The 18,615-nt window shown below is 49.9% G+C and overlaps 1 protein-coding gene and 1 long non-coding RNA gene across 3 annotated transcripts in view; one reads left to right on the top strand and one right to left on the bottom strand.

Annotated features, from left to right (window-relative positions):
- The window catches only part of LOC148142977 (uncharacterized), a 425,985-nt gene that overhangs the window by 374,033 nt on the left and 33,337 nt on the right, over window positions 1-18,615 (bottom strand). The window lies entirely within an intron of this gene.
- Window positions 5,477-18,525, top strand: LOC148142978 (uncharacterized). Its single transcript, XR_015751739.1, has 3 exons — window positions 5,477-5,682; window positions 7,513-9,309; window positions 17,584-18,525. It is a non-coding gene; the product is annotated as an uncharacterized LOC148142978 (long non-coding RNA).

Here is an 18,615-nt window from a genome sequence, read left to right as displayed (position 1 = left end):
GAGAGACAGGGAATGAAAAGTAATTGAGTACAGGTAGCAAATGAAGTTAAGGCCACAGCAGGACATGCATGATCTTCTTAATTGGAAAGTAAGCCTGATGAATGGCAGTGGCAAGAGATTTAACACGTTCCATGTGTGAGTGATCCTTCAAACAGTTGTTGAAGCTGGACAGAGACATGGATTCCCACATCATAGTGAAACCGTGGAAATGTGAGGACTGTGGGAAGGAATTCAAAATTCCATCTTTGCTTGAACATCATTGCCACGGTCACACCGGGGAGCGGCCGTTCGCCTGCTCCATGTGCAGCAAGGGCTTAATTCATTTATCTAAGATAGTGATCCACCGGCAGAGTTTCACGGGGAAGAGGTCTTTCATCTCCTTTGTGTGGGAAGGAGTTCATTTATTTATCACCCTGGTGACCCACCAGCCAGCTCACACCAGAGAGAGGCCGTTCGCTTGCTCTAAGTGCATGAACGGATTCACCCAGTCATTTGCCTTGCTGATCCACCAATAGGTCCATACGAGGGAAGAGACCATCCTCCTGCTCTGTCTGCATGAAGGTATTCATTAATTTGTCTGCCCTGCTTATGCACCTTCGGGTTCACACCAGGGAGAGACTGTTCTCCTGCTCCATGTGCAGGAAGGCGTTTTTTCATTTATCCACCCTGGTGACCCACCAGCTGGTTCACACCGGGGAGAGGTCATTCACTTGGTCCGAGTGTGGGAAGGGATCCATTAACTCCTCTGACCTGCAGACAAACCGGCACATTCACACCAGGGAGAGGCTGTTCACCTGCTTCGTCTGCGGGAAAGGGTTTAGCCATCCTGCTGGCGCACAGGCGCATCCACACTGAGGATAGACCGTTCTCCTGGTCTGTGTATGGTAAGGGATTCACAGATTATTCCAGCTGCAGAGACACCACCGGTTTCAAACTGGGGAAAGTCCTTTCACCTGCTCCGTGTGCGGAAAGGGATTTAGTCAGTCATCCCATCTGCTCAGACACCAATCCAGTCAAGTAGAGCACGTTTGGATTCTTTGTGGGTGTGACTTGTATTAGTATTCAAGAGAAAGGGTAGTATTGCTGAGGCAGGACTGACTGCAGGTAGAGTAGGTGGCGGTGCATGGCTGATAGCATGGAGCAGAGGATCCAGAAAGAGAATTGTTGCTGAAGGTTTCGAATTTGTAGTGTGTACTGGGTATCCTGTCCAGGTTCAAACTGTGTTGGGCTGAATGTGGTCCATGTGAGATCAGATGGTTCCATAGGCAGTTCGGAGGAATAGCTGATTTTGATGAAGGGCTTCTGCCTGGACATCGATCCTGATGAAGGGCTTATGCCCAAAACATCGATTCTCCTGCTCCTGGGATGCTGCCTGACCTGATGTCCTTTTCCAGCAACGCACTCTCGACTATTAGTACTCAAGAGCGCTTACATTCACTGGTCAGTTGAGCACCTATTAAGACACACTTACTGATTTGGAATATGCAGTGGAGTCGAGAGATGCATACCTGTCATGTTTTATTCTGTGAAAAAGCCTATCCCATGGAAAGATTGGCTTCAGTTTGTCCCTTCCCCAGGAGGCTGTCAGGACGATGACATGGGAAACAGAGAATGCTTGTCCAGTACTGAAGGTTGGACAAATTGGAAAAATGAGAGTTTCTGATAATGTCTTACAATTCTGGTGGCTTTTGGAGGTATTTTTGAAATTGTCATGGTCTGTGTGACCCACTGATGTTCCCAGAGTCTGAGCCACACCAAAAATGGCAGGATGGAGAAGGGTATGCAGACATGGGTTATATCCCTACCATAGAGTCATAGAACCTGACCGCATGGAAACAAACCTTTCCGTCCAACTCATCCATGCTGACCAGTTATCCCAAATTGGTGAGGCCACTTCTGAAATATTGTGTTCAATTCTGGCCTTCTTGCTATCAGAGGATGTTAAAGTTGAAAGGGCTCAGAAAAGATGTACAAGGATGTTGCCAGGTTTGGAGGGTTTGAGCTCTAGGGAGAGTCATAGAGTCTTAGAATCATGGAGATGTACATATGGAAACAGACCATTCATTCCAAATTGTCCATGCTGACTAGACATCCAAACCTAAACTAGTCCCATTTGCCAGCACTTGGCCCATATCCCTCAAACCCTTCCTATTCATATACCCACCCAGATGCCTTTTTGAATGTTGTCACTGTAGAAGCCTCCACCACTTCCTTTAATAGCGCATTCCATACACATGCCACCCTCTGCGTGAAAAAGTTGTCCCTTAGGTCCCTTTTCTCACCGTAACCTTATGCCTGCTAGTTCTGGACTCCCCCATCTCCAACCCAGGAAAAAAAACCTTGTCTATTTCCCCCATCCATGCTCCTCATGATTTTATAAACCTGTATAATGTCACCCCTCACCCTCTGACACTCCAGAGAAAGTAGCCCTATATTGGTCAGAGCATTGAGTATATGAATTGGGAGGTCTCTGTCCAATGGTCACTTACTGTTCCATTCAATAATTCTATTGGAAGTATATGACATAGCTAAAGGACAAAAATACAACATATAATTGTATTTGAATCTCGGAGACTAGCATATTGAATATATAACCATTAAATAACACTAGATAGATCTCTGTCCCTTCTCAAGTTCCAGTCCTGATAAATGCCTTGCGGACCTGAAAGCCTTGAGAGACAGAGAGAATCTGAAACCCTTTCCATTTGATTCACTTCCTCTTTTTCCAGCTGCTATAACTGAATGGTTTTACTCCTCCCCCTCTCACTCCCCATCTCCAACCCAGGATGAGGAATGGAAAGGGGGGACATTGATTTGCTCCCAGATGTTACCCAGAGGGAGGGAGTTTCCCTCTGAAGTTGAAACTTTATTGCTGGAACAGCACAGCAGGTCAGGCAGCATCCAGGGAACAGGAGATTCGACGTTTCGGGCACAGGCCCTTCTTCAGGAATCAGTGCCCGAAACGTCGAATCTCCTATTCCCTGGATGCTGCCTGACCTGCTGTGCTGTTCCAGCAATAAAGTTTCAACTTTGATCTCCAGCATCTGCAGACCTCACTTTCTCCTCGGAGTTTCCCTCTGAAACTGACCTCGTCCCGCGTTGTGACGTTCACGATGGAGGGCGGGGCGTCGTGAAGGAGCCAATAGAAATCGCAGCGCCGACCGGTGATGTCGCTGTGTTCCAAGTCCTTTTGGCCAACGGCCCGAACGTCGCACAAAGAATGAACCATACTTGGCGACTGACCATTTGCAAACCCTGGAGGACCCGAAAGGAGTCTGGTCCTTCTGCCAATCAGAGCTCACCTATTGTCTAAATGAGCTCGGGAAGCTGCTACTACTTGTCTGAATGAAGATAGAGCTTCACCCCAGACTGCAACTTCCTTCCTCTGTCCAGCATCCGTGATTACGGCACTTTCTTTCTACACCCTTCCCATCCTTTTCAATTTCTTTTCTCGTTCTGGGGTTAAACTGATATCCCTGCCCTACCTCAGCTCCTCAGACCACATCTCTGTTATGCTAATCCCAGTATACAGGCGTGTCAGACCGGTTCTGAAGCAGGTGAAAACCTGGCCAGGTGGAGCCATTTCTGCTCTTCAAGACAGTTTTGAGCGCACTGACTGGTGGGTGTTCAGGGAGACGACAAATGATAGCGATTCCATAAATTTAGAGGAGTACATGATGTCGGTGATTTCCTACATTAGCAAGTGTATTGACGGTGTCATTGTGTCCAAGACCATCACTACTTGCCCCAACCAGAAGCTATGAATGACTGTAAAGGTGTGTGCAATGCTGAGGACCTGTGATTCTACCTTCATAGCAGATGATAAGGCGGGCCTAACAACAGTGAGGGCCAACCTGACCCGGGCATCAAAGAGTCAAAATGTGCATACACAGAAAATACACAGCCACTTTCAGGACAGCAGTGATAAACTGAGCGTATGGAAGGGCATCCAAGCCATCACTAACCACCGAACAGCATTGCCTGGTTGTGCTGGTGGTGCCTCCCCACTGCTGGATGAGTTGAACAACATTTTATGCATAGTTTGAGGCACAAAATGATGTGGCAGCGAGGAACTCCAAGCCCCCACCCACCTCCCAATTCAGTCTCTCACGACCAGACTGTGCAACAGTTTCTCCCCCCAAGCCATCAGACTCCTTAACACCATATGATTGGACTCTTTTTCTATCTGAAATTTTTGCATAACTTTGAATTGCTGCTAGAAAAATGTCTATTATTTATCGTTCTTTTATTATGCCATAACTTGCGTGTTTTGTACTTCTGGTCCCTCAAAGTAGAGGAGATGACAGAAACATTGGATGCTGGTGAGAGAGCGTTCACAAAATTAATCCCGGGAATTGACGTGTTTGCTAATGATGCAAGGTTGAGTAGCTTAGTTACACATTCATTTGAGTTTGGAAAAATTAGAGGAGATCTTAATGAATAAATATCAGAATCTTAGTGGGCCTGAAAGGTTAGTTGCCAAAAAGGTAGTGTTCATTTGTGGGAGAGTCTCAGACCAGAAGGAATAGTCTCTAATCTTAAGTGTTTGCATATTTATGATGGAGTTAAGGTGGATATCTTCTCTGAGGGTAATGACTGACAGGGCTATTGAAGCTCTATCACTAAGTATAGTCAAGGCAGATGGTGGGCAGAATTTTAATCAATAATAAGGCATTAATGTCGATTTGTGGATTATAATATTAGACATTATGGTAATGAATGGTGGAGCAGATTCAATGGGCTGAATGGATTATTTTGGTCGAAGGTTTTGTAAACATCCTGTGGGATCCTGACAGGGCAGATATGGATAAAATGCTTCAACCTATGCATGATATTCAGACCTAGGGTTCCACAGGAACCAGAATTGTCTGTTTTGAATTTCTATCCTGTGCAGATGGTGATGCTTCCTGTAATCTCCTTTTACAGGGTATGAGAAAGGGAAGGAATTGCAGGCTGAAATATCAAAACAAGACAATCATCATCATCAGCCTTTGAATCTCTCAGGATTTATTATTTCTCTGCTGCCCTGTCTGCTTCGAAAGGTTTCAATCATCAGTGAGACTGAGGCACACAGACCTGAGTGAGAGTGTCCCAGTGAACTGACTGTGGGAAGAGCTCTAAGCGGATACACAGCCTGAAATAGCAACATCCCATTTGCAGTGGCAAGAGACAGAACACATTCCATGTGAGTGGTCTTTCAACTGATTGTCAAACCTGGAGAGAGATCAGGACTTCCACGTGATGGAGAAACCGTGGAAATGCGAGGATTGCAGGAAAGAATTCAAATTCCTGTGTCTGCTTGATTCCCATCATCGTGGTCACACCGGGGAGAGGCTATTCACCTGCTCAGTGCGTGGGAAGGCATTCGTTCACCTATCCACCCTGGTGACTCACCAGTGGGTTCACACCGGGGAGAGGTCATTCATTTGCTCAGTTTATGGGAAGGACTTCACCCATTCGACTTCCCTGCTAACTCACCAGCACATTCACACCAGCGAGAAGCCGTTCTCCTGCTCCACCTGCAGGGAGCACAGATTCCTCTGCCCTGCAGATACACCAGTGTGTTCACACCGGAGAAAGGCCATTTACTTGCTCAGTGTGTGGGAAGGCCTTCAGTCGGTTGTCCCATCGACTGAGACACCTCTTCAGCCACACCGAGTAGAGAGTTTTTTAATTCTTTGTGTAGGTGTGACTTGTATTAGTATTCAAGATAGCACACATTCACTGGTCAGTTGAGCATCTATTTAGAGTCTCTTAATGATTTGGAACATGCAGTGACATCAGGAGGTATATACCTGAAATGTTTGACTCTTTGAAGAAATCTGAGTTGGAAAGTGTGGCACTATAAGAAGTACAGCAGGTTAGGTAGCATCCGAGGGGCAGGAGAGTTGATGTTTCGAGCATAAGCCCTTCATCAAATTCCAGCGCCATACTTTTTGACACTGACTTTCTAGTATCTGCAGTCCTTGCCTCTGAGTCTGTGACGAAATCTGCCCGTGTAAAGATTGGCTCCACTTTCTCCCTTCCCAGTGAGGCTGTCAGGATGATTACATGGGTAAAAGAGAGAGCTCTTCCAGTGCTGAAGGTTGGATAATTAAAATTAGGAAAAAATAAATTTTCTTACTGCGGCTACAATCCTGGTAGCTTATGTGAGAAATGCCTCAAGGTATTTGGACATTGTCAGAGTCTGGTGACCAACTGAGATCCACGGTTTGAACCACACAAGTGGCAGGATGGAGGGGGGAATGTAGACATGGGTTATGTCCCTACCATAGAGCCATAAAACTCCACTGCACAGAAACAGACCTTTCAGTCCAACACGTCCTTACCGACCAGATATCCCAAATTGATGAGGCCATTTCTGGAATACTATGTTCAGCTCTAGTCTCTCTGCTTTGGGAAGGATTTAACACTTAAACGATTCAGAAAAAGTTTACAAGGCTGTTGCCAGGGTTGAAGGGTTTGCGGTAAAGAGAGAGGATGAATAGGCTGGGACTGGTTTTCTCTGAAGCATCAAAGGTTGAGGGGTGACCTTTATAGAGGTTACAAAATCATGAGTGGTATGGATAGGGTGAATACTGATGCTGTTTCCCCAGTGTGGGCGAGTCCAAACCCCCCCACCCCTCCCCAGGATAAGGAATGGAAAGAGGGAGACATTGCTTTGTTCCCAGATGTTGCCCAGAGGAAGGGAGTCTCCCTTTGAAACGGGTAGATAAGATAGTGAAGAACATGTTTGGTATGCCTTCCATTTTTGGTCAGAGCATTCAGTATAGGAGTTGGGAGGTCGTGTTGCGGCTGTACAGGATGTTGGTTAGGCTACTTTTTGAATATTGCATGCAATTCTGGTCTCCTTCCTATTGGAAGAATGTTGTAAAACTTGAAAGGATTCAGAAAAGATTTACAAGGATGTAACCAAGGTTGGAGGATTTGAGCTATAGTGAGAGGCTGAAAAGTCTGGGGCTGTTTTCCCTGGAGCGTTGGAGGCTGAGGGGTGACCTTATAGGGGATTATAAAATCATGATGGGCATGGGTAGGTTAGAAATATTGGGTCACAGACTTTAACCTCATACTTTCAATGCATTATCTGAGCTGAGATGGCATCTATTGTTAAAGCTATCTTGAGAATGTAACTTTTTAAAAAGTTCTGGGATTTACATATGAAGGAACCAAAACTAATTCATCTTTTGAAAAGATGAAAGATTTAAGCTAAATTTGTTTAATATTACATTCCTGAACAATAGTCTTGTGTGATTCCAGGCAGCTGGCCAATGACAGACGAGCTGTTTGGAGCATGGAATATCAGTACCTGTCACTGTAGCTCCTATTGGCTCCTTTAGGAAGTTCTCCATATACACTTAGGGCTATCTGGCTGCATGAGGGTTTTCAGGTTTGTGTCCTGGATAATATGTGATCATCAGGCATCTGGCAATCTACAAGAATTGCCACCAATGTTATGTTTCTTTAACTGTACTGACCATGATCACTTATTTTGCAATTTGTTTTTTTTTGCAGGAAGACATACGGAAAGAAATCTGAAAGCAAATGATACATCGACTTTTGACATAGCCACTTGATTCATTGGGACTAGAATATCAGCACCCATACCAATCGAGAAGAAATGTTTGTTTTTGTCTGCATGAGAGATTTTGGATACTGGTGTGGCAGGAAGAACATTGAGACACAGATACGCAAGTGAGGAAGATTCAGGGCACTGACTGTGAAAGGCACTTTAATGATTTACTCAGCTTGGGGGATCAAAACCACACCACCAGAGACTGTTCACCTGCTGTGTGTGCAGGAAGGATATGTCGATTCTTCCACCTTACTAATGCACCAGCAGGTCCACACTGGGGAGAGACCATTCACCTGCCCGGAGTGTGGGAATGGATTCAGTCAGATGTGCAACCCTGTGGACACGCCAGCGAATCCACACCAGGGAGAGGCCATTCACCTGCTGTCAGTGCAAGAAGTTCTTCACCAGTTCCTCCCACCTGCAGAGGCACCAGTGAGTTCATGTGCCATCGCAGGGCAATTGAAGGAGTGACAGCTGAATGCCATTATCAACTGGACGATCAACCCAGTTCTGGGGACTCATGGGTTCGAATCCTGCCACGGCAGATGGCGGAATTGGAATTCGGTCAGAAGTCTTGAATTCAGAATTGGTAGGGAGGGAAAGACATCTGATTCACTCATATCCTTTTTAGGGAAGGAAATTGCCGTTGTGGGAAAGGATTCACTCAGTTGTCCTAGCTGCATTCTTTACCCAGTCTGGCCTACATGTAGCAGTATGGTTGACTCTTGACTGTCCCTCCTCCCCCCGGGGAGAAATTTACTTGAATGACGGCACGGTGGCTCAGTAGTTAGCACTGCTGCTTCATAGCACCAAAGTTCCAGGTTCGATTCCAGGCTCTGGTGACTGTCAGTGTGGAATTTGCATGTTGTCCGTGTCTGCGTGGGTTTCCTCAGAGTGCTCCGGTTTCCTCCCACAGTACAAAAATGTGCAGGCCAGGTGAATAGTCCATGTTAAATTGCCCATAGTGTTAGGTGCATTAGTCAGAGAGAAATGGGTCTGGGTGGGTTACTCTTCGGAGGGTTGGTGTGGACTGGTTGGGCTGAAGGACCAGTTTCCACACTGTAGGGAATCTAATCTAATCTAATCATATCCGAACCTAACCATATCCCTCTAAACCCTTCCTATTCATATACCCATCCAGATTCCTATTAAACATTGTAAATGCACCAGCCTCCACCACTTCGTCTGGCAGTTCATTCCGTACACACACCACCCTCTGTGCGAAAAAGTTGCTTCTTCGGACCATTTTAAATCTTTCTCCCCTCATCTCAAACCGATGCCCTCCAGTTTACAACTTCATCTGCCCTGGTGAAAAGACTTACAAAAGTTGAGCAGCCAGACAAAATGCAAAAAGAATACAACGTCGAGCTACAGGGAAAAATAAAATTGTGGCTCCAGCCGTTTTTTCTCTTTTTGGCCTTTAGATCCTTTACATCTGTCAGTAACAGTAGTCACCAAAGCGCACACTGCGCATGCTCCGAGGTGTCAGCGAGTAAGGCGCATGCTCACCGGTGTCAGTAAAGTAGTACGCATGCTCCTCGAAGTCCGAAGAACGGCACGCGACTTCCTTTTGATGGACCAATGGTAAAGCCTGGAGGACCGGATGGAGATTGGTCCTCCTGCCAGTTAGAGCACCCCTATTGTCTGAATGCAGAAGGAGGACCATAAGCTTCTGTAGCTGCTGTGAAGATTGAGCTTCAGCCCAGACTGTAACTTGCTTCTTCTGTCCAACATCTGTGAGTACAGCACTTTCTTTTCTCAGTCCCTATTCCATTTAGTTTTCATTTTGGTGTTTAATTATAGTCATAGAGATGGATAGTACGGAAACAGACCCTTCGGTCCAACTCGTTCATGTCGGCCAGATATTACAACCTAATCTAGTCCCGCTTGCCAGCACCCAGCCGATATCCCTGTTCATATATAGTGTTGATTTGCAGCAGCTGAAAGGAAAGGGAGTGATTCTCTGGGGTGGAGACAGACTCAGGAAATGTTGGACCAGGTCTGTGTCTCAGTTGGCAAACACATGGCAAATGCAGTACCTCAATGTGAAGCTATAGCCTTTGCTGTGGCAAAACAAAAGCAGAAAGGAGGTCCGTTTTTAAATGTGATACATTGGGATGTGGAGAAAGTGAGGATTGCAGATGCTGAGGATCAGAGTCGCACCCATATTCCTAATTTCTTCGTCTCCGCCGCATCTGCTCCCAGGAGGACCAGTTCCAATACCGAACAACTCAGATGGCCTCCTTCTTCAAAGACAGCAATTTCCCCCCAGACATGATCGACGATGCTCTCCACCGCATCTCCTCCACTTCCCGCTCCTCCGCCCTTGAGCCCTGTCCCTCCAATCGCCACCAGGCCAGAACCCCACTGGTCCTCACCTACCACCCCACCAACCTCCATATACATCGTATCATCCGTCGTCATTTCTGCCACCTCCAAACGGACCCCATCACCAGGAATATGTTTCCCTCCCCTCCCCTATCAGCGTTCCGAAAAGACCACTCCCTCCGTGACTCCCTCGTCAGGTCCACAGCCCCCACCAACCCAACCTCCACTCCCGGCACCTTCCCCTGCAACCGCAAGAAATGCAAAACTTGCACCCACACCTTCAGATTCCTGAAGAAGAGCTCATGCCCAAAACGTCGATTCTCCTGCTCCTTGGATGCTGCCTGACCTGCTGTGCTTTTCCAGCAACACATTTTCAGCCCACACCTCCCCCCCCCCCCCCCCCCCCCCCTTACTTCCCTCCAAGGCCCCAAGGGATCCTTCCATATCCACCACAAATTCACCGGCACCTCCACACACATCATTTACTGCATCTGCTGCACCCGATGTGGCCTCCTCTATATTGGGAGACAGGCCGCCTACTTGCAGAATGTTTCAGAGATCGCCTCTAGGACACCCGGACCAACCAACCCAACCACCCCGTGGCTCAACACTTCAACTCCCCCTCCCACTTCACCAAGGACATGCAGGTCCTTGGACTCCTCCATCGCCAGACCATGGCAATAAGACGGCTGGAGGAAGAGCGCCTCATCTTCCGGCTAGAAACCCTCCAACCACACAGGATGAATTCAGATTTCTCCAGTTTCCTCATTTCCCCTCCCCCCCACCTTGTCTCAGTCCCAACCCTCAAACTCAGCACCACCTTCCTAACCTGCAATCTTCTTCCTGACCTCTCCGCCCCCGCCCCCACCCCCACTCCGGCCGATCACCCTCACCTTAACCTCCTTCCACCTCTCGCATTTCCAACACCCCTCCCCCAAGTCCCTCCTCCCTACCTTTTATCTTAGCCTGCTTGCCACACTTTCCTCATTCCTGAAGAAGGGCTCATGTCCGAAACGTCGATTCTCATGCTCCTTGGATGCTGCCTGACTTGCTGCACTTTTCCACCAACATATTTTCAGCTCTGATCTCCAGCATCTGCAGTCCTCACTTTCTCCTAAAAGTACAGCTAGTCAGGCAGCATGAGAGTTGATGTTTTGGGCACAAGCCCTTCATCAACAATGATGTGTAGATGTACAATGGGACCTCAGTGTCCTTCTGCACCAGTCACTGCCAGTTGTCGGACAGGTGCAGCAAGCTATCAGCAAGGCAAGTGGTATATTAGCAAGAGGAATTGAGTTCAGAAGTGGGATGTCTTCCTGCAGTTAGGGGGGTCATTGAACGTATTCACTGCTGAGTTCATCTGATATTTTGAACAACAATGAAATGGATGTTTATGGGGGATATTAAGAAAATGGTTTCAAGACCAGCATAGAACAGTTACAGTGTCAGACAGCACAGAAACAGCCCCTTCAGTCCAACTAGTCCATGCTGACTATGTTCTCAAACTGAACTAGTCCCACTTGCCAGTATTTGGTCCATATCCTCTGAATCTTTCCTATTCAGATACTTATCCAAATGTCCTTTAAATGCTATAACTGCACCACTTCCTCTGGACATTCATTCCACACGCGAACCACTCTGTGTAAAATGAAAAATAATGTCCCTCATGTCCTTCAAATCTTTCTCCTCTCTCCTTCAAAATTTGCTCCCGAATCTTGAAACCCCCACCCAAGGGAAAGGACACCTGCCATTCATGTTAGCTATATCTGTCATGATTTAATCAACCTCAGTAAGGTCACCTCTCAACCTCCTATGCTTCAATGAAAAATGTCCCAGCCTGTCCACCAAAATGTAGGTATATTCATATCCAGTTATGATCTGTGCAATACTGGTCCAGGCACGAAAGACCAAATGTCCTAGTCCTGCTCCCAATTCTCACCCTCTGTGTCCAGGACAGCAAGAGACCATAAGACATAGGAGCTGAGATTAGGCCATTCAGCCCATCAGGTCTGCTGATAGCACACAATCGCAGCTGATAAGTTTCTCAGCCCCATTCTCCTGCTTTCTCCCCGTAACCCTTGATCCCCTTGATACTCAAGAACCGGTCTACCTCCGTCTTAAATATTCTCAATGACCTGTCCTTTGCAGCCTTCTGTGGCAATGAATTCCAAAGATTCACCACTCTCTGGTTGAAGAAGTTTCTCCTTATCTCTGTTCCAAAAGGCCTTCCCTTTACTCTAAGGCTGTGCATTCAGGTTCTTGTCTCTCCTACCAATGGAAACATCTTCCCAACATCCAGTCTGTCCATGCCATTCAGTATTCTGTATGTTTCAATTAGAGTGTGGGACTGTGTATCAGCATGAACCAGACCCTTCAGGGTGAGATGCAGCAGGAATTAGGTTCAGCAAAGTGAGAATGGAGGGAGTGTGTGTGGGATGGAGATTTTCAGCTTCGAGGGAATAAGAGAGTTTGCTATAAATGGGAATTTAGCAGATGGGTCATTGGGCCGAGGAGTGGGAGATGGAGTTTAATTTAGACAAATATGAGGAGTTGCATTTTGGTCAAGCAATCCAGGCAGAACTGGCACAGTTAAGGGGAGTGTTGCTGAATAAAGACCTTGGAGTGCAGGTTCATAATTCCTTGAAAGTGGAGTCTCAGGTAGCTAGGATAGTAAAGAAGGCATTCAGTATGCTTTCCTTTCTTGGTCAGAGCATTGAGTATGGGAGTTGGGAGGTCATGTGGCCGCTGTCCACGAAATTGGTTGGGCCACTTTTGGAACACTGCATTCAACTCTCCTTGATATAGGAAAGATGTTGTGAAACTTTGAAAGAGGTTGGAAAAGATTTACAAGGCTGTTGCCAGACTTGGAGGAATTGAACTACTGGGAGAGGGAGAATAGGCCAGGGATATGTTCCCTGGAGCATCAGGGACTGAGGGGTGACCTTATGGACGTTTGTAAACAGGCATGGATAGGGTGAATACCCAAGATCTTTTCCCCAGGATGGTGCAGTCCAAAACTAGACGGTGCATATTTGAGGTGAGAGGAGAATGGTTCACAAGTGTGGTTGTGAAGACTGGACTTTCAGAGCAGCTGTCAAAGATGTTTTGCCCTGACTGGGAGCAGAAGTTGTAACAGTGAAATCTTTCATTTATGAGCAAACAACTGAATGAGTGAGTACATCCGGGATTTTGGGGGAAAGTGGGAATTCATTGCACTTTGGGGATGCAGCCCTTCCCTATCCAGTCATTTCTGCTGTTGGGTGAGACTAGACCTCAAGATTAGGGGGAGTAGCTTTCAAACAAAGATTAGGAGGAACTGTTTTTCCTGGCGAGTAGTGAATCTATGGAATTCTCTGCCCAGTGAAGCAGTAGAGGCCACTTCAGTATATTGAAGACATGGTTGGTGAATTAAGGGTAGTTTTGACAATGCAGGGAGGAGGAGCTGCGATGGTGCGATTATCTTAATGAATGGCAGAGTAGGCCTGACAGGACAAATGGCCTACTCCTGCTTTTATTACTATGGAACTATAAACCTGCATTTCCCATGGCTAACCCAGCTTCAGGATGACAAGGATTGGATCCTACATATTGAAGGGGTAGTTAAATGGGAAGTTAGGTAAAGGTGGAGGGTTGGCACTGCTAATCAAAGCACTGATCACAGGGTAGTCTGGTGTCAGCTCAGATTTCAGGTCCTGATTTCTCTGTCCTCTGTTGATCTCCCTGTTCGCTTAGAGTAAGATGTTGGTCTGTCAGCTCTGCTGGATTTCTGCTGAAGCTTTGACACCCATTTTTACACCATTTGGAACAATAAAACATTGAGTCAATTGAGACCCAACCCACCATCTCTCAGCCTGTCAACCATCAAGATACAGTGTTGTCATAGCAGGGAATCAAACAAGAAAAACGAATCAAAATTAGAAATAAATAGATACTCGTGCTTAATGTTTGTTCACTAGTAAGTAAACCAGAATAGGGCACTATAAGAATCCTGGGAGAACCCTATTTTGAGGAATTCTGTCCCTTACATCTATTAGTACCCAGCTATAATTTACAACAACATTTACAACCACAGAAATAAAGCATCTGTTTCTCAATGTCTGTGTGATATGCAGCACAGAAATAGATTTTTTATTTCTCTCATGCGTGTGTGTGTGTACACACAAGTCCACGGCAGTGAATTTATATTTGCAGCATTATATTTGCCGATACATTCTATTTTGCTCCTAAAATGAACAATCTCCAGGCAGTCAATACATATAGTATTATGTAAATTCAACTTTTGAAAATAGAACCAGCCTGACTCAAGGTTAGGATACAGACAGGCTCTGATCTCACACCTTGTCTGAGCTGAAATAGAGCCGTAGAGATGTACAGCACAGAAACAGACCCTGCAATCCAACTTGTCCATGCCGACTAGATATCCCAACCTATCTAGTCCCACCTTCTCACACCCAGCCCATATCCCTCCAAACCCTTGCTATTCATATATTCCATCCAGATACCTTTCAAATGTTGCAATTGTACAAGCCTCCACCTCTTCCTCTTGCAGCTCATTCCGTACATGTACCACCCTCTATGTGAAAAGGTTGCCCCTTAGGTCTCTTTTTTATATCTTTCCCCTCTCACACTAAACATATCCCCTCTAGGTCTGCCCTCCAACCCCCCCCCCCACCCCCCAATCGCTACCCCCCAATCGCTACCCCCCCAATCGCTACCCCCCCAAATCCCTCCCCCCCCAAATCCCTCCCCCCCAAATCCCTCCCCCCCAAATCCCTCCCCCCCAAATCCCTCCCCCCCAAATCCCTCCCCCCCAAATCCCTCCCCCCCAAATCCCTCCCCCCCAAATCCCTCCCCCCCCCAAATCCCTCCCCCCAATCCCTCCCCCCAATCCCTCCCCCCCCCAATCCCTCCCCCCCAATCCCTCCCCCCCCAATCCCTCCCCCCCCAATCCCTCCCCCCCAATCCCTCCCCCCCCAATCCCTCCCCCCCCAATCCCTCCCTCCCCCCCAATCCCTCCCTCCCCCCCAATCCCTCCCTCCCTCCCCAATCCCTCCCTCCCCAATCCCTCCCTCCCCAATCCCTCCCCCCCCCACTCTCACCTTCCCCCCCCACTCTCCCCTTCCCCCCCCCCACTCTCCCCTTCCCCCCCCACACTCTCCCCTTCCCCCCCCACACTCTCCCCTACCCCCCCCACACTCTCCCCTTCCCCCCCACACTCTCCCCTTCCCCCCCCCACACTCTCCCCTTCCCCCCCCCACACTCTCCCCTTCCCCCCCCCACACTCTCCCCTTCCCCCCCCCACACTCTCCCCTTCCCCCCCCCACACTCTCCCCTTCCCCCCCCCACACTCTCCCTACCCCCCCCACACTCTCCCCTACCCCCCCCCACACTCTCCCCTACCCCCCCCCACACTCTCCCCTACCCCCCCCCACACTCTCCCCTACCCCCCCCACACTCTCCCCTACCCCCCCCACACTCTCCCCTACCCCCCCCCACACTCTCCCCTACCCCCCCCACACTCTCCCCTACCCCCCCCACACTCTCCCCTACCCCCCCCACACTCTCCCCTACCCCCCCCACACTCTCCCCTACCCCCCCCCACACTCTCCCCTACCCCCCCCCACACTCTCCCCTACCCCCCCCACACTCTCCCCTACCCCCCCACACTCTCCCCTACCCCCCCCACACTCTCCCCTACCCCCCCCCACACTCTCCCCTACCCCCCCCCACACTCTCCCCTACCCCCCCCCCACACTCTCCCCTACCCCCCCCCACACTCTCCCCTACCCCCCCCCCACACTCTCCCCTACCCCCCCCCACACTCTCCCCTACCCCCCCCCACACTCTCCCCTACCCCCCCCCACACTCTCCCCCTACCCCCCCCCACACTCTCCCCTACCCCCCCCCACACTCTCCCCTACCCCCCCCCCACACTCTCCCCTACCCCCCCCCACACTCTCCCCTACCCCCCCCCACACTCTCCCCTACCCCCCCCCACACTCTCCCCTACCCCCCCCCACACTCTCCCCTACCCCCCCCCACACTCTCCCCTACCCCCCCCCCACACTCTCCCCTACCCCCCCCCACACTCTCCCCTACCCCCCCCCACACTCTCCCCTACCCCCCCCCACACTCTCCCCTACCCCCCCCCCACACTCTCCCCTACCCCCCCCCACACTCTCCCCTACCCCCCCCCACACTCTCCCCTACCCCCCCCCACACTCTCCCCTACCCCCCCCACACTCTCCCCTACCCCCCCCCACACTCTCCCCTACCCCCCCCACACTCTCCCCTACCCCCCCACACTCTCCCCTACCCCCCCCACACTCTCCCCTACCCCCCCCACACTCTCCCCTACCCCCACACTCTCCCCTACCCCCCCACACTCTCCCCTACCCCCCCCCACACTCTCCCCTACCCCCCCCCACACTCTCCCCTACCCCCCCCCACACTCTCCCCTACCCCCCCCACACTCTCCCCTACCCCCCCCACACTCTCCCCTACCCCCCCCACACTCTCCCCTACCCCCCCCACACTCTCCCCTACCCCCCCCACACTCTCCCCTACCCCCCCCCACACTCTCCCCTACCCCCCCCCACACTCTCCCCTACCCCCCCCCACACTCTCCCCTACCCCCCCCCCACACTCTCCCCTACCCCCCCCCCACACTCTCCCCTACCCCCCCCCCACACTCTCCCCTACCCCCCCCCACACTCTCCCCTACCCCCCCCCCACACTCTCCCCTACCCCCCCCCCACACTCTCCCCTACCCCCCCCCACACTCTCCCCTACCCCCCCCCCACACTCTCCCCTACCCCCCCCCACACTCTCCCCTACCCCCCCCACACTCTCCCCTACCCCCCCCCACACTCTCCCCTACCCCCCCCCACACTCTCCCCTACCCCCCCCCACACTCTCCCCTACCCCCCCCCACACTCTCCCCTACCCCCCCACACTCTCCCCTACCCCCCCCACACTCTCCCCTACCCCCCCCCACACTCTCCCCTCTCCCCTCTCCTCCTCCTCCTCCCCCCCCCCCCTCCCTGATGAAGGTTGGTAAAATTACAGCATGTAAAAAACATCTGGGTTGGTGTATGAATAGAAAGGGTTAAGAAGCATATGGGCCAAGTGCTGGCAAATACAACTAGATTAATTTAGGATAACTGGAAGACTTTGGCTGAATGGTCTGTTTCTGTGCTGTATGACTCTGGCTTTCTACTAATGTTTGCCACATCTGTATGTTCAGTTTCTCTCTGGTGTCAGTGTTAATGCCTTGATGTCTCATTTTGTTCCCCTCTTCCTGGGTGCGTTAACCATTTTGTGTCTGGTTGTTCCTCAAGAAGCTGCATGGCAGGTTCACCCTGAATTAACATTTTTGTTTGCTTCCCAAAATTAGACCTGTTCGCTCTCAGCAGCAGCATCCCAATGTCGTGGAAGATATTAACTTTCAGGTGGAGTTATCCAAACTTCAGAGAGATGTCAGTCTTGATATTTTTGCTTTTCTGCCCCTGTAAGATCCTGAACCAGTACCTTCAGAATTAGCTAGAATGGAGTGAGAACAGAGAGAGAGAGTGGGATGGTGCTTTCAATTTTGTAGAATATTCTGCAGAAAGTAGAATTGCTTGTTCTGAGTTTCTATTCTGGACTGACAGTGATGACATTTGTAATCTCTCTTTTTACAGAGTATTTGAAGATAGAAGTTTCAAATCAACAGATGAAGGGCTTATGCCCAAAACGTCAACTCTCCTGTTCCTCAGATGTTGCCTGACCTGATGTGCTTTTCCAGCACACTTCTCGACTCACTGTACAGCATCTGCAATCCTCGCTTTGACATCAATATCTGACAGTCACTCAATCCATTAGGACCTCAGCAATTTTCAACTTAGATTCTGTGAGAAGGAGCAAAGCTTTTTGGTTCCTGTTTCAGTACATTTTCAGCATCAGTGGGACTGGATGAGAGACTCTACTGTTGAACCGCACTGAGTGTGGAGCCTAGAAGAGTGATACGGCCTGGAATGCGGAATTCACGGCAGGGAGTGGCTATACACGTGTTTGTGTGCAGCTGAAGCTTTGGCCATGGAGAATCCTGAGGAATCTCACCCTGTGGAGAAACCGTGGAAGTGTGGCGACTGTGGAAAAGGCTTCCGTGTCCCGTCTGCCCTGGAGATTCATCAGCGCAGTCACACCAGGGAAAGGCCATTCTCCTGCACCGAGTGCAGGAAGGGTTTTACCCAGGCCTCCACCCTGCTGAGGCACCAGCTGGTCCACACGGGGGAGAGGCCATTCTCCTGCCCTGAGTGCAGGAAGGGCTTTACCCAGGCCGCCTCCATGCTGAGGCACCAGCGGCGCCACACAGGGGAGAGGCCCTTCAGGTGTCCCGAGTGTGGGAAGGGCTTTACCCGGCCCTCCATCCTGCTGACCCACCAGCGGGTCCACACAGGAGAGAGGCCATTCCCCTGCCCCGAATGCGGGAAGGCCTTCAGCAATTCCTCCCACCTTCTGACCCACCAGCGGGTCCACACGCGGGAAAGGCCCTTCAGCTGTCCCGAGTGTGGGAAGGGATTCAGTCAAGTGGGCGCCTTGCGGAAGCACCAGCTGCTCCACACCGGGGAGAGGCCATTCAGCTGCCCCAAATCCCCTTCCCCTCCTCCGTTGTTGTTGTTGAGAGAGATCTCTCTCTTTTCCTCCTCCTCCGTTGTTGTTGTTGAGAGAGA

Source organism: Chiloscyllium plagiosum, unplaced genomic scaffold (assembly GCF_037043375.1).
Source record: "Chiloscyllium plagiosum isolate Xiang-an unplaced genomic scaffold, Cpla_swu_hap1 HiC_scaffold_27, whole genome shotgun sequence".
NCBI lineage: Eukaryota > Metazoa > Chordata > Chondrichthyes > Orectolobiformes > Hemiscylliidae > Chiloscyllium > Chiloscyllium plagiosum.
The sequence above is the reverse complement of the archived record's forward strand: the minus strand, read 5'-3'. Positions and strand labels throughout refer to the sequence as shown.